This window comes from Mauremys mutica, unplaced genomic scaffold, assembly GCF_020497125.1.
Source record: "Mauremys mutica isolate MM-2020 ecotype Southern unplaced genomic scaffold, ASM2049712v1 Super-Scaffold_100270, whole genome shotgun sequence".
Classification (NCBI taxonomy): domain Eukaryota; kingdom Metazoa; phylum Chordata; order Testudines; family Geoemydidae; genus Mauremys; species Mauremys mutica.
This window is the reverse complement of record NW_025423299.1, coordinates 315,023-337,379: the sequence shown is the minus strand read 5'-3', so window position 1 is coordinate 337,379 and position 22,357 is coordinate 315,023. Positions and strand designations below refer to the sequence as shown.

The window sequence follows — 22,357 nt, the reverse complement described above, 5'->3', positions numbered from 1 at the left end:
TACTGGCTAATCAGGGGCTAGTGATGCCAAAGCCCAGGGAAAGGGAGAACAAGTGCGGGGCCCCCAGCACTGGAGCCATGTGAAGGGGCTGCAGGAAAGGGGCAATGGCTGGTGGCCCAGGGAGTTAAGGGCAAAGGGGGCACAGGAGGGGGCAGGAGTTAGGGGTGAAGGAGGTGCAAGGGTTGGGAGTGCAGGAGCTAGCGGTAAAGGGGGAGTGGGGATCATCCAGGGGCAGTGGGGAAGTGCCAAAGTACAAGCTTTGCCCAGGGCACCATTTCCCCTAATGCTGGTCTGAACAAACAATTGGAAATGACCCTTCAGTGAGACCAGAACCATAGTATAGAAAAGCCCCTTTGTTAAGTGGTGGTGGCTGAGGGCTTAGGGAGATGGGCTAGAAAACAACAGGCATTTGTCTGTGGAGGTTTGATTCTTGCCTGCTAGGCAAGGCTGGTGTGTGGTGTCTCCATGGCTGCACTTTCATTTTCTGATCTGCCACAGGGAGCCAAGTCTAGACATACTCAGAGGCTCTGTGCCAGGGTTTCTCAAACTTCCTTTCACTACAACCCCTTTCTACCAAAAAAAACCCAACTTCCTACATGGCCCTGGAAAGAGGGACCAAGCCCCTCCACACTGGGCAGAGGCAGAGGAGACAAAGCCAGAGCCCTGCCCCAGTTAGGGGAGGGCAAAACCAGAGCTTGAGGGATTCAGCCCTGGGTGGTGGGGCTCAGACTTTTGGTTTCAGCTCCAGGCACCAACAAGTCTAATGCCAGCCCTGGCGACCCCATTAAAACAGGGTTATGACCCACTTTGGGGTCCTGACTCACAGTTTGAGAACCACTGCTCTATGCTGAGGGGAGAGTTTTCCTGGGGGTGTAGTTAATCCACTTCCCAAGAGGTGGCAGCTATGTCGGTGGGAGAAGCTATATCGGTGGGTGTGCAAGCTGTGGTGTTTGCCACATTTATGAAGTTTAATCAAACCCCATTTTTAAAACCACCTGTGGTCTGCGAATGGCAAAGGACCTCGATGAAGCAGGGTCTGTCCTTCAAAGTGCTGGACATCATGATTCCATAGTCCTGTTGTCATGGGGATATTGCTCAGTGTTAAAGTGCTTGACTGCAGTTTAAGTAGTTCTCAGTTCAAACCTGCGTGTTCTCTTATAACCCTCTTTCTTTTTTTAAAAAAAAAGGAAAACATTTTCATTTCCATTCTCCATTATGTTCAGGGGCTCCTCTATACAGGAGTGCTTGATATGAATGTAAACACTCAACATTTCGCTGTCCAAATGCATAAAAACCTAGCAAAGCTGTCCATCAGCTGAATTCAGTTCCAATCCTCTAAGTGTCTAGTTTATGTTTTCATCAGTTAAACAAAGGTATCATACGAATGTACATTTGCAGATCCCTCTTCTCCAGGAGCTGTGCTGTGCAGAAGAACAAGAGCCAGATCCAGCTGCAGTTCAGGAGTCTGATGACCAAAGAGCCACGAAGTGTTCTGAGGGCCGGAGAAAAATGCCTTCTAGTGAGCTATTGAATGAGCTCAACGCGTTTAGCTTATCAAAAGAAGATTGAAAGATGACTTCATTGAAGTGTTGAAGGGCCTTAATGGAGACAAAAGATTGGGTATTAAAGGGCTTTTTAATTGAGCAGAGAAAGGCATAACAAGACCCAGTGGCTGGAAGGTGAAAAGAGACATATTCATATTAGAAATAAGACGCAAATATTCAACAGCGAGGATGATTCACCACAGGAACAAGCTACCAAGGAAAGTGGTGGATTCTAATTCTAATTCCTTATGAATATTCTGTGTGTTTGTGTCTGCAGGGGAGGAACATGCTCTATGCCCAGAGGACTTTATTCCTCCAGCCTGCAAGGACAGAGGGGATGTCAAGGAGTTGCTCCTTCAATCCCCCCCACAGAAAGGCCCTTCTTAGGAAAGGCAAAATCCTGGAGAGAAAGAACAACACTGAACAAGACTCCAGAAAGACAGATTTTTATACTCACAGTGAAAAGTTTTTCACCTGACTAGGGACTTGAACCCTGGCCCCTCAGATTAAAAGTCTGATGCTCTGCCAACTGAGCTAGCCAGGGTCACCTACAAAAAGCACACGTTGGTGCAGAGGTGAAGCTAGTCCAGAAAAAGTGAGACAGCCACAATAGGGGAAACCTGCTGCTCTCTCTCTCTTCCCAGCCCTGGCCTGGCTGGGTATTAGCGCTGGTTAAAAAGATGGGAACATATCCGCATCTACCAGCCTTTCATAGCTGTACAAGACTCAGGCACAATACAGAGGTGCCCATCTGTAAGTGCCAAATGGTTGGATTGGCTAATGCAGCCTGTAGACGTCCAGGGCACTCTGGGATATACAGCCAAGTGTCCATCACCATCATTATTTCAAAGGGATAATGATAATGGTAGCAAGGTTCACAACTGACTCAGCAGTTGCATACAAAGGTGCACGTTTGGCAGTTACGTTGGCTCAGGTTGGCCACCCCGGTCTAGATGTAGAAGTTACAACATTTAAACTTGAAAGAGGGGCCAATTTCTCCATCATTTCCCACCTTTACATCCAAACACGATGAAGGTAGCAGATAGAGCAAGAGCAGGTTGTCTATGGGACCAAGTATATGCAGAGTATCCTCGACAGAGGTTTGTTCAACCTGTTCTTAAAAACCTCTGAGGACAGAGACACCACAGACGCCTTTGGGAGCCTATTCCAGAGCTTAACTGCACTCAGAGTCTGACATTGGTGAAGTAGGAGGCTGAAAAAAACAATGCTGGTTGTCAGAGAACAACACCCGTCCCTGGTGCTTTAAGCAGTAGGTTCTGGTGTTTTAATAGCCATGGCCTGGGTTCAATTCCCCCTAAAAACCAGAAGTTTTTCAATGAAAATCTCCATTCATTTCACATTTGAAATAGAAAGGAAAAGAGGGCTTCTTGTCCTTATCAACAAGGCAAAGAATGGCTTTTTTCTCAGTAAATACTTTTAAAAGGCGCTGACTCGACCTGAAGATCTCATTTCATTTGTATTTACAATGGAATGATTCTCTCTAGGATAGACAGAAATTCTTCAGCTAGACTCGGATTCCACGGGAATACGAGAAGCGATTGTGTCTAACACCTGCCTTTTTCCGGACAACAGTGATGTCCAAGTTTTCCATGGACATTTCCCTTCCAGCACCTCAGCCCCCTCCAACAATACAAGAAACTGAATTGCACAGAAAGTTTCTCACCACAGGATTCACTGACCAGGTCGGGGGAAAAGTTTTGCCATTTGAAGATGTTTGAATTCCCTCCAACTTCTCTCATACAAATGCTAAATAGTTGGTGGTGAAATGTTACAGGAGAGGTTGAAATTAGGCTATTTCGTCAGATAGAAGACAGTGATTGTGTCAGGAGTGGGATGTGAATGGACCCTAGAGCAATAAATGACAGTGTTAGGGGGCTTATTCCTTCACCCTCTTACTTCCCTGGTCCTTCTCGCATGAACAGAGAGCAACAATACCCAAAGTCCAAAGGCACAAACAATTCTATGTTTATTGGGGTGAACGTCCAGCAAGCAATGATTCCAGTTTCCTTCCTTAGTGTCCCCTTCTCAGCTCTCACACCACAGAGCCTTGTCTGTGTCCCTGTTTCTGTTCCCATCCCCGTTCCCATTTCCCCCTGTAGAAAAACATGATCCCAATTCCCCCATCCCCAGTCCCTGGTCCCATCCCCCCCACCCCCCACCCGCCTTCCTGATTGACTGCAGACTATATAGTAAAACCTGAGTTTTGCTTAGCTATTCCTTAACCAATCATTTTACTGAAATGTAACTAACCAATCCTAACATACTGTAACATGGTTATTTAACCAATTATATTCCACCACCTTCATTGGTTTACACCCAACAAAATGAATTATACAGCAGACAGAAACAATCACAGAACCAGACAGAGACCATGTAAATAAACATACAAAACAATACAGAAGGGAGGATTTCCCAACTACATCTATACAGACATAAGGGTTTTCCAGCTGTGTCTATTGATAAGTGAGTTCTTCCCAGACAGGATGCTACCAAACTAAGTTTCCCTTTCTCTGGAGGTGACAGGAATATCAGGACAGGATTGTATTCCTCACAGCCCAATTATTGTTATTATTCTCTTCTGATTTCTGAATCAGTTCAGTTCAGTCTTTGTCCTCCAGGTGTGTTTCCAGCTGCTGAGTTGTGGGGGAGAGAGACCAAGTCATGATGTCTCTTCCCCTCTTTCATAGTTTCTTCCAACTTGCTAGGAAGCTCCTTTGCTACGATGTGAGTAAAGCAGTGTCCATTGTTGCTGTGCTATCTCGGAGAAGTCTGCATTGTACACGGTTCCTGGGATAGTCCTTGGGAGTGTGGATCCCTTCAATGGGCCAGCAGCGAGTCTGGCTCCTCCATTGTCACACCTGAAAGGCTGGTGGGGGGCATTTCCCAACCTCATAACATATTTCAGTAACGCACACAGAGCAAAACTTCATAACTTCCCAACCAATGCGAGCACACATAATCCAACACAATATTAATGTTGAACAGATCAAGACGTTTGAAATGATACCTCACCAGACAGACTTTGTACAAACCATGGCATCATTATATGAGAGTGGTGAATATGGGGCTTCCAGGTGCTGCTTTGAGCACAGCGTGCCACACCTGGGCTTCCATTGCAATGGAGACGTACCCTTAGAGTCCATCTCTCCTGGGATAAAGATGGCAGCAGGGCTGGCCTGGGTCATCTGACTTGGGCTCATGGAGCTAAAGCTGAGGGGCTAAAAACTGTGGTGCAGATATTTGTGTTCACACTGAAGCCTGGGTTCAGAAACCCTCACCCCTCATGGGGCCTCAGAGGTTGGGCTCAAGCCCATTTGTCTGCATTGTAATTTTATAGTCTTGCAGCCCAAGCCCCATAAGCCTGAGTCAGCTGACCCGGGCTTTGAGACAGTTGCCCTGGGTGTGTTAATCACAGTGTAGACATAATGTTAGGCTACGTCTCCAGTGCAATGAAACACCCACGGCTGGCCCGTGTCATATTAATCAGGATCCTGCAGCTTGGTCTGGATAAAGTTGCAGTGTATGTGTCTCAGCTCAGACTCTGTACCCTGCACTAGGAGCCCAGAAGGTTGGGAGGGAGTTTATCAAGTGGAAATGGTAAAACCGCAGTGAAGTATTACCCTGGACTCATGGCATTTCTCCATTGGTCTGTCTGCTCTTAACTCCCAAACTTTCTGTAACTCTGTTATCAGTGCCTGTAATTTAAACCATAGGAATAGCCACTCTGGGATAGACCATTGGTCCACCTAGCTCTGAATCTTGTCTTCTGACAGTAGCCAATGCCAGGTGCCCCAAAAGCCACTCCCCAAAGAACCACTGGGAGTTGAACCCAGGATCTCCTGTTTACAAAACAGGTGCTTTAACCAGCTACACCATGGTGCCTGTTGTTATTTAAAGCCTCCTGTCTGCCCACACCTGACTCTCTGCCAACCCCCACAGGGGCCTGACAAGTGTTGCTCATGTTTGGATTCTGTAAAGCAGAGGAGCAGGTGAAGTTTTGCTCCCAAGGCATGTGTGTGATTCTTTGGACAGGTCTATGCTACAAAATTAGGTCAGTGTAACTACATTACTAGGGGTGTAAAAAATTTACACTCCCCCAAGCAATGCAGTTCTATCAACCCAGCCCCGGTGTAGACAGCGCTGTGTCAACAGGAGGGCTTCTCCCATCAACAGAGCTCGGGGAGGGGCTTGGTTAGCAAAGACCCAGAGAACAGGTGGCCCATGACTCTTGCATGTGGGGAGGCTGGGCATGAGCGCTGGAAGCTCCCTAAGAGCTAGTCCACCTCTTGCTCACTCCTCTCCTCCCCTGAGGCCTCCTTGCCTGCTGCTCGTGCCTCTACACCCTCTGCCCCAAGGTCTGCCCCCCACCCACACCTCTCTGCCCCTCCTGTGACACCCATCCTGCCCACCACCCACACCTCTCTGCCCCTCCCGTGACACCACTCCTATGCCCCACCCTCACATCTCTGCCCCTCCCCTGAGACCCGCCCTGCCCACCACCCACACCTCTCTGCCCCTCCCCTGAGACCCGCCCTGCCCACCACCCACCTCTCTGCCCCTCCCCTGAGACCCGCCCTGCCCACCACCCACACCTCTCTGCCCCTCCCCTGAGACCTGCTCTGCCCACCACCCACCTCTCTGCCCCTCCCCTGACACCCGCCCTGCCCACCACCCACCTCTCTGCCCCTCCCCTGAGACCCGCCCTGCCCACCACCCACACCTCTCTGCCCCTCCCCTGAGACCTGCTCTGCCCACCACCCACCTCTCTGACCCTCCCCTGAGACCCGCCCTGCCCACCACCCACCTCTCTGCCCCTCCCCTGAGACCTGCTCTGCCCACCACCCACACCTCTCTGCCCCTCCCGTGAGACCTGCTCAGCCCACCACCCACACCTCTCTGCCCCTCCCCTGAGACCTGCTCTGCCCACCACCCACACCTCTCTGCACCTCCCCTGAGACCCGCCCTGCCCACCACCCCCACCTCTCTGCCCCTCCCCTGAGACCCGCCCTGCCCACCACCCACACCTCTCTGCCCCTCCTGTGACACCCATCCTGCCTGCCACCCACACATCTCTGTCCCCTCCCCTGCCCAGCCCAGCCCAGCCCACCGCTTGCACCTCTCTTCTTCCCCCCTGAGACCCGCTGTGCCCACCTCTTTCTTCATGCTGCTGTTGTTATTCAAAGAAACATCAGGGATGGAATAAAAAGCTGAGTTTACTCCAGGGTGAGGAAAGAAAGGAGCCACCAACCCGCTGGCAAAGCTCAGTGCCCCAGAGAAAACCTACCCCCTGCTATCGCAATCACTGATGTGCTGGGGATATGGCGGGAAAGGGACTGTCTGAATTAAGGCAGGATTAATCAAGGCAGGAAAGGGACAACAATCCTCAGCAACGTCATTAACCACAAACATATTCTCATCATACTCCAGCCAGAAGGTAAATGGGCAGGAATTCTTGCTGTTCAGCCATGGACACACGCACAGCAGTGAGTGTGGTGTGGAAGCTGGTCTGGTTAAACAATTGGAAATGATCACTCAGTGAGATCAGAACTAGAGTGTAGTGAGAAAACTGCATAAAGCAAGTAGTTGTGGCTGAGTGATTAAGGTGGTAGACTAGAAATCCATTGGCGGCTCCCTGCTCGGGGTTGAGTCCTGCCAACTATGGAGAAATGTGTAGTTCTTTAAATTTAACAATTTAGTTTCAGTGGCTGAGCATCCTTGGTGTCAACAGGAGCTAGGTCTTGTCTCACTCTCAGGCTGTGTCTACACAACAGAGTTATGCGGCTTTACTTAAAGCATTTTAATTAAACTGCTGTTGCGTATCCACACTATGCGGCTTGTGTCACCAGAGCACATCCACGCTAGCAACTCTTGGATCGCCACCGAGAGCAGTGCACTGTGGGTAGCCATCCCACTGTGCAACTGGCTGCAGGGTGCTTTGGGAGGGGTTTGCAATGTCTCATAGGCTGGTACAGCATCACATCCTACTACATTGACAGCCGCTTTCCACCTGAAGTGTGTGTGATGGGGCAGAGACTGTGTGTGGGGGGGGGGAGAGGGAGTGTGTGTGTTAGAGAAGAGTGAGCGTGTCGGCGCGCTGTCTCTAAGTTCAGACAGCTGCTGGAAGCAACCAGTCCTGAGGCAGGGGAAGGGGGACAGCACTGATATCAGCCCCCGCTTCCCTCACTGGCTCAACACAGCACAACAGTCTCTGTCAAACACACACATGCTGCTACCTGCCTGGCTCGGTGTCAGGGGTGCTGGCTCATGGGGGTTTAGAGGGCCATGGCCCTACTACTTTTTACAAGCCGTAAGGATGAACGACAGAAGGGTGGACTGAGTGGAGTCTTGGGGGGAAGAGGGGTTCTGTGGGTGTGGCCTTGGGGGAGGGGGAGGACGAGGCGTCAGGGAGAAGGGGTGGTGGGGGTTGGGGGCCTCAGGGAGAAGGGGTGGAGTGAGGGTGGGGCCTTAGAGAAGGGGTGTCATGGTGGCACCACAGTTCTGATGCCAGTGCCCCCCCCCACACTGTAAGGAAGCTTCCGCCGCCTGCTCTGTGTTCGCAGGGCGGGAGAGAGCAGCATCCACGGCAGTGATTTGCTCCTGGCTGCCGGAGCAGAGCAGCAGGTTCAGCTGTCAGAACTTCCCAGAGCTATGAAAGGGGAGGGGCCGATGTCTCTGTAGCAGGAATGCAGGGCAGGCGAGTTCACAGCAGGCATTGTGGGATACTGGAGGAGGCCAGTTATGGTGATATAATGAACAGCAGCGTCTACACTGACAATTTGTCACTTTAAGTTTGCTGCAAAAAGATCTAAGCTTCTCATCGAGGTGATTTTATTTTGTCACCAAAACAGAGCAGTTTTGTCGCCAGACGTGGCATTGCAGAGTGTACACCAGCCACAAGCTGCCGACCGAGGGAGCATTGTGTGTTTTTCACACACCTGAGCAATATAGTTCTGCTGAAATAACTTTGTAGTGCAGACCTGGACAAAGATTCACACACACACACACACACACACACACACACAACTTGCAAGGAAAACGTCACCTGCCCCTCTGCTTTGAAGAATCCAAGCACAAGCAAAGCTTGTCAGGCCCCGGTGGGGATAGCAGGGAGTCAGGTTGGGGCAGACATGACACCTTAATCACAGGCAGGCACCATGGCTTAGCTGGCTAAAGCACCTGATTCATAAGCAGGAGATGCTGGGTTCAACTCCCAGTGGTCCCTTATTGACTGGCTGTTGGGGCACCTGGTATTGGCTACTGTCAGAAGACAAAATAAAGAGCTAGAGGGACCTTTGGTCTAGCCCAGGGTGGCTGTTTAAATTACACTCACATGCACTGATAACAGAGTTATTGAAAGTTTGGGAGTTAGGAGCTGGTAAATGAGTGTTCTAAGCCCCTTGCAGATGACCCCCTCCCTCTGGGACAGTGGGAGGTCTGGGCACTCACACCAAATGGCTCATTGGGGCTGCCAGAATCTGTGGGCAGCTCATTTAGGCTACGTCTTCACTACCCGCCGTATAGGTGGGTAGCAATCGATTTCTCGGGGATCGATATATCGCGTCTCATCTAGACGCGATATATCAATCCCTGAACACGCTCCTGTCGACTCCGTAACTCCACCAACCCGAACGGCGGTAGCAGAGTCGCCATTGGGAGCCGCGGACATCGATCCCGCGCTGTGAGGACGGTAGGTTATTCGATATAAGATACTTCGACTTCAGCTACGTTATTCACGTAGCTGAAGTTGCTATCTTATATCGATTTTCCCCCGTAGTGTAGACCTGCCCTTAGTTTACACCGAGGGTTGAGCCCTGCTTGTGCACCGTGTGTGAGAATGAAAATCCTAAACCACCCTTTGAATAACGAATGCAGCAGGACATGTTATTGTCCCTGCCCCAAAGCAGACAGACCAATGGAGAAATGCCGTCGAGTCCAAGGTAATACTCCACTGCCATTTTACCTTTTTCGCTTGCTAAACTCCCTCCCAACCTTGTGGGGTCCAGAGCCCGGTATTGAGCCTGAGCCGAGATGTCTACACTGCAAATTTACCACCCCACGGCCCTAGCCCTGGGAGCCTGCACTGGCACGGGGCAGCCGTGGGTGTTTCATTGCAGTGTGGACATAGCCTAGCATTATGTCTACACTGCCATTAACACACCCAAGTCACTATTCTCAAACCCTGGATCAGTTGTTTCAGGCTTGTGGGCCTTGTGCTGCAGGGTTATAAAATTACAGTGTAGACACTTGGGCTTCAGCCCAGCCTCCGAGACCCCCACGAGGGGTGAGGATCTCCGAGCCTGGGCTCCAGTCTGAGCCCCAGGAGCCCAAATCGGATCATCCAGGCCAGCCGGGTCAGCGGGATTTTATCACAGTATAGATGCCCTCTCAGGGTATGTCTACATTGCAATGTAAGCCCAGGGTTAGCAGAAGTCATTTCAGGAGCCCCAACACATAAACATAAACCACGAGGGAAAGAAACCCCCCCCCCAAATAAGCTGGGCAGTGTCCTTCTCCCTACGGTTCATAAGTCCAGCAACCAAAAGTCCTTTAACATGACCCCCCCGCCCTGCACTCCTCTCACAGCTGTTGTCCTTAGTCAGTGCAAGCCCAGAGGTTCCTCTGTAGAGTTCACCTGCCATCCTGGGTGGAAAAGGGGGAAAATAAGAAGGCACCGTACTCACTATGGTGTCTAAGGACTCACTCATCCCTCCACTGCCCCCCTGTCCTAACGTTGGTCTAACACCTACATGTTAGTATTGGGACCCAGACCCTGGGCCACTTGCCTTTGGAAACCCTGTCCCCTGCCTAGCAAGTGCTATTGAACTGAGGGTGAGTCCCTCCGTTGGGGTCTGCCAAGCACAGTTGTGCTGCCTTCCATTCACACAACAAGGATAACAACCCTTTATTTCTCCTGCCCCTATAACATGGAGACTGGGAATCCAACACCAGCCACCAGTGATCATTTCGGCAAGCAACCCAACCTATTTCCAACATACTGTAAAATCCACATGCAGACTCATACACGAAACCTTGCAAGAAAATCTCCCTGAGGGGGTCTGAAGCACCTGCTGCTGGAGGGAAGGAGGGGGCTGTGGGTTGGGACAGAGGAGAAGGGTGAAGAGGAGCAGGCTCTGGTTGGGAGTGAGGAGCAGTGAGCATAGGAGGGGTTGTGGGTTGGGACTGAGGGGCACTGGGAGTAAGGGGACATGGGTTTAGGCTGAAGAGCATCTTCGTTTGGGGATCCAGCAGGACAGGGGAAGGCAGCAGGTGATTCTAATTCCTTAGGGACATTCTGTGTGTTTGTCTGTGTGTGTCTGTGCAGGGAAGGAACATGATCTATGCCCAGAGGCCTTTATTCCTCCAGGCTGCAAAGACAGAGGGGCTGTCAGGAAGTTGCCCCTTCAAACCCACACACAAAAAGGCCCTTCCGAGGAAAGGGAAAATCCTGAAGAGAAAAAGTAACATCAAAGAAGATGTGAGAAAGACAGTTTATGATCTCAGTGAGTAGTTTATCATCTGATAAGAGACTTGAAGCCTGGACTCTCAGATTAAAAGTCTGACGCTCTGCCAACTGAGCTAGGCAGGCTCACGAAGCAAAAGAGCAACTTGGTGCAGAGGAGAAACTAGTCAAGAAAAGAAGAGCAGGAAACAATACGGGAAACCTGCTGCTCTCTCTGGCCTGGTCGGGGGGCTGTGCCGATCAGGTGTCCGCACTAAGTTCAGCAAAAATATGGTGATCCCGGGGAAGCTTGGGGTCCCCAGGTTGCCTAAGGAAGGGTGAACCGGCCCAGGTCAGAAACGGAGCAGGTCAAAACTCCCCTGCTGATCAGTAGTGGGGTTGTGCCTGTGAATAGCCCCTGCAGCGTAGCCTGGGCAAGACAGTGAGACACGGTCTCTTTTTATACACCCCCCTCCCCCGCAGAGACTGTATGGGGGGATGGGAGCTCCCATTGTGGGGATCCTGAACTGGTGGGAGGGAGGCACCATGTACCAGGGATCCCGAAACGCGGAACAGGGGCACCCACACACCAGGTGTCTTGCAGCAAGAGCTGCGTTCTTGATTTACAAGCTGCAAGTGATGGGGAATTTACCACCTCCCTTGCGGAGCTCGTTCCACTAGATAATTAGCCTCACGGTTAAAAAACGGTCATTTCCAGTTGGGATTTTCTGACATCGACTGCAAGCCAATGGGGCCTTGTTCAATCTTTGTCTGGTGAATTAAAGAACCCTTTAAATCACATATTCCTCCCTCTGGGAATTTGTAAAACGTATTTAAACCAGTGATTAAATCGCCTCTTAGCCTCCAGGCAATGAAATCAATTGAGCTTCTTCAGTCTCTCGCTGTAGACATTTTCCTTGTTTTTAAAGGAAAAAATCCTGATCTTTCCAAGGGGAGCTGCTGCTTCAATGTTTAGTTTTGGGATGGATTTGGCTGCACTCAGAGATCTGCCCGCGGGTTACAATCTGCGATCCGAAGGGTCGAACACAATTGCATTTAGATGGGACCGTTAGTGCCGCCCCCGTATGGCCAAAGATCAGAACTGACCAGCAGAGTTTACAGCTGGAGCCTGGGACGCTCCTGAACGAACTGGGCACGAAGCCTCTCGCGTGGGACCCTCGCTGTGCAGCAGGAGGCGGAGGGAAGCTGATTGTCAGGGCTCAGGGCAGCTCCCTGCCATGCTGAGCCGGTGTCTGTGCTAAGCTTGGCATCAATCAGGTGATTCTGGGAAGTTCGGGGTCCCAGGGCTCCCAAAGGAGGGTGAAGCAGGTCACCCCTGGAGCAGGTTAAAGCTGCAGGTTGACAGTGGGGTTGCTGCCCCTGTGAACAGCTGCTGTAGCACCGCCTGGGCAGGACAGGGAGAGCCAGTTATACCCCCCCCCCCAGCCTGTATCATCGGGGGATGGGAGCACTCACAGCCTGGGGACCCACCCACCAGAGATCTACTGGGGGGAGAGTGGCACCCACACACCCCAGATCTTGTAGGGGGGGACAAGGGCATCCACACTCCGGGATACTCTGGAGAGGGACGGACACCCACACACCCAGGATTCTGTATGGGGGGCAGAGGTACCCGGACACCTGGGCGGGGGATGGGGGGCACCGAAACGTCCGAGATCTTACCTGGGAGGACAGCGGTGCCTGCAGCTCGACATGAGACGGAGGCGGGGGGAGAAGGAGCATTTACCAGTTCCAGGCTGTCCCCGTTTGGCCAAGGCACAGAGCTCACAAGCAGAGTTTAAAGCTCCAGCTGCCAGGCTGTGAAACAAACCGGGCCCTGTGGCTGGTGCCTGTGATCCTAGCTCCTGGGGAGGCTGAGGCCGGCGGATCGCTTGAGCTCAGGAGTTCTGGGCTGCAGGGGGCTGTGCCGATCGGGTGCCTGCACTAAGCTCGGCATCAATATCGTGATCCTGGGGAAGCTTGGGGTCCCCAGGTTGCCTAAGGAGAGGTGAACTGGCCCAGAACAGAAATGGAGCAGGTCAAAACTCCCGTGCTGATCAGTAGTGGGATCGTGCCTGTGAATAGCCCCTGCAGCGTACCCTGGGTGCGACACGGTCTCTTTTTATACAGACACCCCCCGCAGAGCCTGCAGGGGGGGATGGGAGCACCCACACGCTGGCGGGGAGGGACGCACCCAAGCAACACGGATCTGGAAAAGGGGAACAGAGACACCCACAGATCCCAGATGGGGTCAGGCAGGGGAAACCCACTCCCTCCACACAATGTTCTTATCTGGCGGTGAAGCCAGGGAAACCACATGGAGGATTCTTATCTGGGGAACTGGGGGGACCCACTTACCACCAGAGATTCTTAAGGGCAGGAGGAACAGGGACTCCCACCTCTGCAGCATGGGGGTGAGTCGCCTGCTGGGATCATCTGGGCATATTTCACCTCGTCAGTTCCCTGCCATTGCCTTGGGGGCCCCTTGTTCGCTGCCTCTGGTACCCAGTTTAGCCTCCTTCCTGAGGGCTGAAACGCTTTGATCTATCTAAGGTCTGTGGGATCAATACGTGTCATGGTGTAATTCTGTGTTATTCGGGGGGCAGACTAGCTGAGCTAATGGCCCCTTCTGCCCTTAAACGCCATGAAAACATTTCCCTGGTTTCTCCTTGCGCCTGACAGACACCACGGTGAGGGGCCCAAGAGAAGATCCTGGACACCGCGCTCTGGCTCTTACTTTACTTGGGGACGTCAGCGCTTTCCTAGCAAAGCTGCTGCTAAAGCGCTGGATTTGGGGAACTGTTCGGCTCTGATTCAGAGATCTGCCTGCGGGGTGTGAACCTGCCACGAGGAGTGGGAAATGCAACCAGCACCGGGAGGCGTTGGCTGAGCTCCGGGCTGCCCCCGTGTGGCCAAAGCTTAGAACTGAGCAGCGGAGTTTAAAGCTGGCGCTGGGAAGGACCTGAACACACGGGGCACGAAGGTTCCTGCTTGTAACGCTTGTTGGGTGGGCAGCTGAGCGTAGCTGATTGCCGGAGTTCAGGGCTGCACCCCGGGGTGCTGAGCAGGTGTCTGTGCTCAGGTTGGCCTCGCTATGATGGTTTCTGGGAAGTTTGGGGTCACCAGTCTCCCTAAAGAGAGAGGAGCCAGGTCAGCCCACGAAAGGAGGCCGGCAAAACTCTGGTACCAATTGGCAGTGGGACTGCCCCTGTGAAGAGCCGCTGCAGCCCCGCCAGGGAGAGCCGGTCTCTCTTTATGCAGCCCCCCCACCATTCCTCAGGACAAGGGTTGTGCTCAAAGATCTGTGCCCCGTGTTTTCACCTCCATGTGAAGCGCACAGTGCAAATAACCCTCAGCGCATCAGCTCAGTTCCAGGCTCCACTTCCACCAGCTCAGGCAAGATGGTGCAGAGGAGCCCCTGGGTGGCTGTGGGCCTGGGGAGGATGGCTTTTGATTTTTCGGCCTGACCGCTACGGGCAGCAAGGCCAAAAGTCAGATGGCCGGCTCTCCCGTCCACCACGCTCATCAGGAGCCCTTAGTCGACAGGCTCGGAGAATGCGGGCAGCGTCCCCCACTACCTCTCGCATGCAAAGCGAGCGCTCTGCCGCTTGAGCTAATTCCCCGCAGCTGGCCTGACTCTCAGGCACCGGGCAAAAAAAGGCAAGGGCTCTGTGGCCTTAAGCAGAACACAGCCTGAAATGGGGGTAGGGGGTGGGGGCGCTACCCAGAGCTGGGGAAGGGGGTCTGAGTCCCAGCCACGCTCCTCGGCACAAACACCAACGCTCCCTCCCTGGAGCGTGTCTGGGCTGAGAGTTAGCTCCTGAAACAAGCACCAAACTTCAGAAGACAACGCAGGGATAGATCACTTGACGATTGCCTGCTCTGGCCATTGCCTCTGAATCGCCTGGCATCGGTTACTGTCAGAAGACGGGATAGTGGCCTAGCTGGACCATCGGTCTCACCCAGGAGGGCCGTTCCTATCTTCACCACTTTCCTCTAACCCAAGCAAAGCCCGGAGCAGGCCCAGCTCAGCAACTCTAGCAGGCTCCCTGGCCCCTGGCCCAGCATACAGCAAAGCGACCCTGCCTCCGCCAGGATAGACAGCCACCGACTCCCTCTTCCAGACCAACGCAGCCCTTCCCCGCTTTGGCTGTCTCCAAGCTGTCTGCGTGCTCTGCTCTGCTCCACGGCTGCCATGCTGCCTGAGATCAGGAGGCTGCGAGGTCTCACGGTCTCAGCTGAGCTGGTATCGCGTGCCACCCCGCCCATCTCCTCATTCCCTTCATGGACCCCTGGGATGTGAGTAATTCTGTATTTGAGTGGCTCTCCCTCCCGGCCAATGAGCTTGGCGTAGACTAGCAGGGAGGGAGGAGGAAAGGGATTGTGCTCCAGTGAGAGCTCAGAAAGAAAGGTGCAGGTCCCCCACTAGAGCCCAGCACAGCAGAGCAGAGCAGAGCAGAGCAGGCTGGAGAATGTGTGTATGGGTCTGACTACTTCTCCCCTGCTCTTCCATTTGAGCTAACTTCCCCCAGCTGTCTCCAGCCTCCCAGTCAGCGCAAGGGGGAGAAGGGCCGGGGAGGAAGAGATTTGTGCTCCGCTAAGGCTGGCTTTTTGGGAGGCCAAGCGGGGAGAGGGATGGAGGCCACCGGAGGAGCTGAGCCGGCTGACTGTCCATGGCTTCTAAAAGAAGGGCAAGAGAAGGTCCCCGCGGCTGCCTTGGCGCTGGAGAATGCGGGCATTGATCCCGCTGCCTCTCGCATGCGAAGCGAGCGCTCTACCACTTGAGCTAATTCCCCTACCTTGGAGAGCTACCTCTTGATCCATCCATTCGATAATGGAGGCCACATCGTTCCCCGCGCCAGCCGGTGACTCCTTCCAAAAGGGTCAGGCCAGGGAAGGCTTCCCATCGGCCAGCTAGCTCAGCTGGTTAGAGCGTGGTGCTAATAACGCCAAGGTCATGGGTTCAAGCCCCATGCTGGCCACTCCGGGAGGAAGAGGGTGGCTTCTGCTCTTTTGGCTGACTGCTAGGGGTGGCAGAGGCCAAAACCAGGTGGGCCTGGAGCGGGCAAGAGCCCTGCTGGGCGCAGGCGCCAGGCAGGACCAAGCTCCTGACACCTCCTTGGGCTCCTCGCTCCACCTGCTGCCTGAAAGGAACTTGGGCCCGGGGAGGAGACGGGTGAGCCTGGCCAGCTGCCTTCCAGGCTCATAGGAGGCCAGGCTTGAGCTGCCCGCCCGCGAAGCCAAAATCGCAGGCCTGCCGGCTCGCCCCCATTGTCCACAGAGGGTTGACCTGATGGCCCGAATTCTTGCCGGCCGCCGGCTCCACCCAAATGTACCCGACGCCGGATCACGCTCCCCAGCCCAAGCCACAGAGGAAGGCTTAATACTCGGCACCCCAACCTAGGGGAGAGGCTTCACACTCCGCCGGCGCAGGGTGACTTTTGGGACTTCCCTGGACACCATCCTCCCACCGCCCACAGCCAGACCCCCCAAGCCCATCCCTCCGACAGGAAGGAGCAGGAGGACCACTCCGCCCAGGGGCACCACCACTCGAAGTCAGCTTCACTTGCTTTCTCTTCTACCCCTTTCCTCCCCAGTTATGCGCGCCTCACGGGAGCCGGCCCTGGGAATACGCAGGCACCGCACTCTGACTGGCGCAAGCCAAACGCCCACACCGAGAGTTTAGCACGGGCTCTTGAGGCACTGGAGGAACCCCATGCAGACGCACTGACGGAGCTAAGCTTTACGGCCAAGGGCCCTACCTGTGCAGAAAGCCAACTTGCTTGTGAAAAAGACTCCTCTTTCGGCTCCCCTTCCAAACTTCCAAATGCCTCCCAATGGGAAAACACACACACTGAAACACCCAAACGGTCCTAACGCTGGGGCCAGGCGAAAAAGAAAAGCAAGGAAAAGATTTCTAAATGGCCACCCTGCCAGAGTCGTACAGCTCCGCAAGTGAAACCCGTGGGAGGGACATTACACAGAAAAGGGGAATGGAAAGCTGCCCAAATTGAGATGCTGTGGAAAGCTACAGCCCCATCGCTACTCCTACTCTGCACACTTCTTGCAACAGCTGATGAACGGCCAGGTGCTTTTCGCATCCAAGCCCACACCAGGGGAAGACCTTGAGAAGCTTCCCGTGGCTTGCCTGGTTCAGCTGGTCAGAGTGCGGCACTCGTGGAGGCCAGGGGCACCAACTTATATGGGATCCTGGGGCTAAAGCCCCAGGAATATTCACAGTCAGGGGCTCTGCTCCACCAATATTTGGAGCTAGGTTTCTCCCCTGCTTGGAGCGCCCCCCCCTGCCCCCGCCTCTCATCCCCCCCGCCGCCGCCGCCGCCAGGGCTCAAGCTTCCCCCCCGCTCCCCGCCCATGGAGCTTCCCTGCCTGAACGTAAAGAGCGTGCAGCGCGCGTCTCTCTCCCTTGCTGCTGCTGCCGCCGCCGCCTAAGGGCTACAGCATAAGAGCAGTGCAAGCTGCTGGTGCTGTAGCACCTCAGGAGGGGAGGGGGCCGTGCCGTGCCCTCCCCTCCCCTGCCCCTACCTGGAGGAGACGTGAAGGGACTTCCAGTCAGGAGACGGACATTACTCACCTTAGCAGCTGCTGGGGCTTCCGTGAGTGTTTGTCCCTATGATTCCCCCCAGCCCCAGCCCCCGCCCCCACTCCTGCCCAGTGCTGGGGAAGGGGCAGCCCCACCCCCTCCCACCGTCCCCCAGGGAAGCTGTGGTGAGGGGCAGCAGGCTGCAGCAGGGGTCAGGGAGGCAGGAAGCCACATGTGAAGGCAGTGCCCCTCCCCACCACAGGGCAGATGGGGGAGGGGGTTCATAGGCCTACCTGAGCAGCTGGGGCTTGGGTGAATTTTGTGCCAACTTGCCCTCCCTGTTCCCCCCCCCCAGCCACCACCCTGCAGCCCCCCCCACTCCTGCCCCACGCTGGGGACGGGAAAGCCCCATCCCCTACCCCCAGTGAGGCACAGCAGGCTGCACAGGGGAGGCAGGAAGCCACATGTGAAGGCAACGCCCACTCCCCCAGCACGCACCAACCCACCCGCCACAGGAGGGATGGGAGAGGGAGGCTTCCTAGACCTGAGCAGCTGGGGCTTGGGTGAATTTTATGACACCCTGTTCCCCCCCCTGCCATAGCCACCACCCTGCAGACCCCACTTCTGCCCCATGCTGGGCAAGGGGCAGCCCCATCCCCCATCCCCAGTGAAGTTATGGTGAGGGGCAGCAACACGGAAGGCCACCTGTGATGGCAACCCCCCCCCAGTACCCATCATAGGGGAGGGGAGTGAGCTTTCTGGACCTGAGGGGCCCTAGGAGCATGTGCAGTGACTGTGGTGCAGAGTGAGTGTGCTGCGGGGGGCAGGGGGGAGAGGGGGGGTCCCTCCCCTGGAGCTTGCTGCTGCCAGTGGTGGTGGTGGGGAGTCCTCTCTGGCCCTAGCCCTGGGGCAGCCTGTCTGCACCCCAAGTTCCTCATCCTCAGCCCTGCCCCACCCCAAAGCCTGCACCCCCAGCACCGAGCACGCTCCTACACTGTGAACCCCTCATCCCCAGCCCCACCCCAGAACCCTCACCTGAGGGGAAAAACGTGCAACTTAAATTTGGTGGTCAGTTTGGAGTATCATTCTATTTAGCACAATATTTGATTATTTTACACCCTTCAAAGTATGTAACTGGTCGTATGCAGGTGTTACGGAGTGGGAATGTGCTTAATGTTTTCTCTGAATACTGTCTGTGTGCCTCAGTTTCCCCTATGCATTTCTTAAGGCTCTAGATGGTGGGATAAGGGGGTGTGATTGTTGTAAAGCCCTGGAGGGCCAGTGTGATGCCGTCTGCACAGAGAATGGCCGAAACCCTGTCTCCAGGCAACTGATGGCCTGGGCCCCTCCCCTGCAAAGGTGCCAGCTGAAGGTGTTGGAGACAAAGAGATCAGGTGACCTCCTGGCCCGGGAAAGGAACTGAGCAGAGAGGAGTGGGGGCTGGAGGGGGTTTCAGTCTGGCGCTGGCTGGGGACCAGGCGTGAAGTGCAGACAAGGAGGGTCTGGCTCACTGCCCCCAGAATGGACCCGGCCGAGGTGTCCGGTTCACTGTACCTACAAGCTCTGTTTTAGACCCTGTTCCTGTCATCGAATAAACCTCTGTGTTACTGGCTGGCTGAGAGTCACGTCTGACTGCGAAGTGGGGGGGCAGGACCCTGTGGCTTCCCCAGGACCCCGCCTGGGCGGACTCGCTGGGGGAAGCGCACGGAGGAACAGAGGATGCTGAATGCTCCAAGGAGAGACCCAGGAGGTGAAGCCGTGTGAGCTTCTTGCCCTGCAGACAGTCTGCTCCAAGGGAGAGGAGGCTCCCCAAAGTCCTGATTGGCTTTGTGGGGAGCAGTTCCAGAGCATCGCCCAGGGACTCCGTGACACCCGATACCCACCACAGGGGAGGCGAGTTGGCTTTCTGGACCTGAGAGAGTCCCTAGGAGCATGTGCAGTGACTGTGGTGCAGAGTGAGTGTGCTACGGGGGGTGGGGAGGATGGGTCCCTCCCCTGGAGCTTGCGGCTGCCAGTAACGGCAACGGGGAGTCCTCTCTGGCCCTAGCCCTGGGGCAGCCTGTCTGCATTCCAAGTTCCTTATCCCCAGCTCTGCACCCCCAGCACCCCAGCCCTGAGCACCCTCCTGCACTGTGAACCCCACATCCCCAGCCCCACCCCAGAGCCCTCACCTGAGGGGAAAAACGTGCAACTTAAATTTGGTGGTCAGTTTGGAGTATCATTTTGTTTAGCACAATACTTGACTATTTTACACCCATTTAAAGTGTATAACTAGTCGTATACAGGTGTTACAAAGTGGGGCTGTTCTTAATGTTTTCTCTGACTACCGTGTGGTTGCCTCAGTTTCCCCTGTGCATTTCTCAAGGATCTAGATGGTGGGATAAGGGGGTGTGATTGTTGTAGAGCCCTAGAGGGCCAGTGTGATGCCATCTGCACAGAGAATGGCTGCAACCTTGTCTCCTGGTGGCCTGGGATGCTCTCCTGCAAGGTGCCAACTGAAGGTGTTGGAGAACAGAGAGATCGGGTGGCCTCCTAATGCCTGGAAAAGAGACAAAAGCCAGAGGAGGGAGTGTCAGTGCCTGTGCGGACTTCCGGGAAGCGCATGGTGTGGAAGGGGATGCTGGGATGCTTTGGAACTACTCCATACAAAGCCAGTCAGGACTCTGGGGGAGCCTCCTCTCTGAGCAGACTGTCTCCAGGGCAAGAAGCTTACACCTTCCTGGGTCTGACCTCGGAGCATTCAGCCCTTCCACACTGTGTGCCTTACGCAGCGAGTGTGCCCAGGCAGGTCCTGGGGCAGCCAGAGGTCCCTGCACCCCAACTCTGCAGTCAGACGTGACTCTCAGCCAGACAGTAAAACAGAAGGTTTATTAGATGACAGGGATACAGTCTAAAACAGAGCTTGTAAGTACAGAAAACAGGACCCCTCAGTCAGGTCCATCTTGAGGGGTGCCCAGAACTTGGGTCTGGGCCTCTCCCGATTTCCCCAGCCAGCTCCATAGAATCATAGAATTCAAGATCAGAAGGGACCATGATGATCATCTAGTCTGACCTCCTGCAAGATGCAGGCCACATAAGCCGATCCACCCACTCCTGAACTAATTCTCTCCCTTGACTCTGCTGTTGAATGCTTCAAATCGTGATTTAGAGACTTCAAGTAGCAGATAATCCACCAGCAAGCGACCCCTGCCCCATGCTTCGGAGGAAGGCGAAAAACCTCCAGGGCCACTGCCAATCTACCCTGGAGGAAAATTCCTTCCCGACCCCAAATATGGCGGTCAGCTGAACCCCGAGCATGCGGGCAAGACTCTCCAGCTATACCCTCTAGAAAAAGGCTAACAATATCCTATCATTGACCCATTGTACTAATTACCAGTGTGGCACTTAATTGACCTATTGACTAAACCCGTTATCCTATCGTACCATCCCCTCCATAAACTTATCCAGCTTAATCTTAAAGTCATGGAGGTCCTTTGCCCCCACTATTTCCCTCGGTAGGCTGTTCCAGAATTGCACTCCTCTGATGGTTAGAAACCTTCGTCTAATTTCAAGCCTAAATTTCCTAACTGATAATTTATATCAGTTTGTCCTTGTGTTCACATTAGCACTGAGCTGAAATAATTCCTCCAAACTGACACTCCCTCATCTGGCCTTTGTGTCTCTTCTGGACAAGAAGGCCACCTGATCTCTTTGTCCCCAACACCGTCAGTTGGCACTTTGCAGGGGAAACTGAGGCACCCACACAGTATTCAGAGAAAACATTAAGAACATTCCCACTTTGTCACAACAGGTGCAACAAAATTTAATACCGTATATTGAAGCAGGCAAGTGCTGCTTCTGACTTTCCACTTTTAATTGACCCTTGTAATCTTGTGGTGCTGACGCGTTGTAGCTTCATTTTATATCAGCTTACAGGGTGAGAGCGGGGGGGGGGACCACCATTTTGGGCCCCACCAAAAATTATACGAACCTGCCGCCTATGCTACCCACAGCCCCCTGCCAGTCCAGCCCTACCCACCCCCAGGTTTGATGGTGCCCCTCACTCTGGACCCGCAGCCCTCTACCAACCCAGTCTTGCCCCCACCCAAGCTTTGATGGTGCCTCTCACTCTCGACCCGCAGCACCCTTCCAGCCGAGCCCTGCCCCCCACAGCTCTGCCAGTGCCCCTCACTCCTGACCCACAGCCCCTGCCAGCCCAGCCCTGCCCCCCACAGCTCTGCCGGTGCCCCTCACTCCTGACCCACAGCCCCTGCCAGCCCAGCCCTGCCCCCCAAGCTATGTTCAAGAATCTGAGAAAAGGTGCAAATCTGAGATTTTGTTAGCATTTTATAATTAGAGAGACGGGAAAATCTCAGGGTATATTCAATTAGAAATAGACAACTAGAGAGAAGTGGGACAAACGTTTAGGGTATTTTATATCAACCTTTGAGATTTGCAGAGAAAACCTTCTGGCAAACAGAGGATACAGGCACCATCCCTGCCCACCCTGGCTAATAGCCATTGATGGACCTGTCCTCTATTAATTTATCTAGTTCTTTTTTTGAACCCAGTTATAGTCTTGGCCTTCACAACATCCTCTGGCAAGGAGTTCCACAGGTTAACTATGCAACTGCCCTGAGTTTACCCCCCCCCCGGGTTGTATCTGGAAAAGAGGATGAGGATGAGGAGAGCCATGATGTGTCTGTCACTGGCTGGTGCCTCAGTTTCCTCTAGGCAGCAGTGCTGCAGGCTCCTTTGGTCAGTTCCCATGCAGCTGTGTCGGGGGAAGGGGGAGTAGAGGCTCATGCTCCCCAGCCCCACGCCCCTCCCCCA

General features: G+C 54.1%; 2 non-coding genes across 2 annotated transcripts; one reads left to right on the top strand and one right to left on the bottom strand.

The window, feature by feature from the left end:
• Positions 1–15,727: 15,727 nt before the first annotated feature.
• On the bottom strand, positions 15,728–15,800 carry TRNAA-CGC. Its single transcript has one exon. It is a non-coding gene; the product is annotated as a tRNA-Ala (tRNA).
• Positions 15,801–15,912: 112 nt separating this feature from the next.
• On the top strand, positions 15,913–15,986 carry TRNAI-AAU. Its single transcript has one exon. It is a non-coding gene; the product is annotated as a tRNA-Ile (tRNA).
• Positions 15,987–22,357: the final 6,371 nt, after the last annotated feature.